The sequence below is a fragment of the Triticum dicoccoides genome, chromosome 7A (genome assembly GCF_002162155.2).
Source record: "Triticum dicoccoides isolate Atlit2015 ecotype Zavitan chromosome 7A, WEW_v2.0, whole genome shotgun sequence".
Lineage (NCBI taxonomy): Eukaryota > Viridiplantae > Streptophyta > Magnoliopsida > Poales > Poaceae > Triticum > Triticum dicoccoides.
The window spans coordinates 703731362-703733182 of NC_041392.1; the positions used below are offsets into that span (position 1 = coordinate 703731362).

The 1821-nt window shown below is 42.4% G+C and overlaps 1 long non-coding RNA gene across 1 annotated transcript; it reads left to right on the top strand.

Annotated features, from left to right (window-relative positions):
- The first annotated feature begins 230 nt into the window (after positions 1 to 230).
- On the top strand, positions 231 to 1461 carry LOC119329800. Its single transcript, XR_005159767.1, has 2 exons — positions 231 to 726; positions 999 to 1461. It is a non-coding gene; the product is annotated as an uncharacterized LOC119329800 (long non-coding RNA).
- Positions 1462 to 1821: the final 360 nt, after the last annotated feature.

Genomic DNA, 1821 nt, shown 5'->3' on the forward strand with positions numbered 1-1821 from the left:
CTCTTTCTTTTAATTCCTTCTCTTTCCTTATTAGTGGAGTAATTTCTTTCCTTTCTTGCTTAGTAGTATATAAGAGCCAACTTTACCCCTTTTAATTCCTTCTCTTTTCTTCCTGCTTATATTCCAGGACCCACTCCTTGAGTTGACTTATTGATTTCGAATAATACACAGATATAAATTGGTGGGACGTGATGTAAAGAGGTGAGATAGGATTATAATCACAGGAAAGAAGTCCACATCACCCCCCGGGGATTCAGAAACCGACTAATCCACCCCCTCAACTTTAAAACCGGTTAATTAACCCCCCGAGAGCTCTAATACCGGTCAAATCACCCCCTAATCCCAATTCAGGTGGTATTGGCTGGTGGTTTTGCTTGCGTGGCTCTCTATTGCCACGTCGGCTTGGTTGGGGGCGCTAGGCCATATGAGCACGGGCCGCTGGTTGTTCTTAGTTCATCCAATCCCCAATCCTTCATCTCTTCCTCCTCCCTGTTCGTCGCCATGCCCACCCAGCTGAAGCTACATGTACCTTGTTCTCGGGTTCCTCTCCCCTGCTCGCAGCCATGGCCGACCCCCTCGTAGCACTCTGAAGAACTCTGAAGAGCCCCCCCGGCGACCTGGAGGCGCCCTGAACAAGGACCGCCCTTGCCATGGCTGAACAGCACAGCGCAGTCTCATATTGGAGTTCCCTGTTTGATGCACATCGTGAGTATTAGGACAGTACAGGTACAGATATACTGAACTTTAAGCTTTTCTGAAGTCTATGCCCTGTTTGCTTTCTTTGGGAAAAAGATTACAAGTAGAATGCGTTGTTGGTTCGATTTGCTCTTTGTATTTTACTTGACTAGGTGTTCCCCATCAATTTTGGCTGCAATCTGCAAAAGCAAAAGGGAAGGAGTGATTTACCTTACATGAATCCTGTATGATACTAATAACATAGCTTATCTTCAAAAGGACAAGAGAATAACAGTGGTTGCGTTTTCTGTTGGTGAGTGCAGGCTAGAGATCATCAGAGACTCAGGTCAAGTGCTACAGGTGGAGTGGGGCTAGAAGGTGAACAATTTCACCAAGCCGTTCCTTGTACATGATCCGAATAGACCAGGATTTGGCAGAGCCCAAAACTGAAGCCTGCTCAGTGCATCCGTACTTGCAGGAAAACTACATACAAAATCCTCCCAGGGGCCCAAATGGTGTACATTATACTCTTTGTAGGCATGTATTGATGCCTTGAGAAGAGAGAATTCAGTTTACTTGAGATTGAGAATTAGTATGTGTAAAAATGTTTATATTCTCTTGTTGATGGTGTTGTCCCAGTTTAGTTGAGAACTAGAGAATTCAGAGAAAGCATTTTATTTAGGGAGTGTACTTCTGAGTCTATAGACCGTTGCATATGCGCAAACATATGTAATCTGAATGCAATATTTTCTTGTGACATGAAAGAAAGCTTTTTTGTGAACTGAATGTACTCTGGTGTTGCAACTATCATGGTTGCAAATTGACAACATTTTGTTACATTCAACATCATTATTGCAAATTGGCAATAGCAGAATTAATAAACAAGACATGGCGATAATTATCTGTACAGTTTCAGCTTTACTTTGGAAGAACACATTTTTCTGAACACAACAGTGAAATCACATAAAAACAAGTCATGCGCACATCACAAAACAGTACATGTGTCACATAATAGGGACCAGGTGCTACTAGTACCAGTCTTACATAATATAGCATGAACCAGAGCATGCATAACAGTGAACCATGTACCACAAGTTCATATTTATTTCAGTGTAGCTAGGTAACTAGCAGTTCAATTATTGTGTC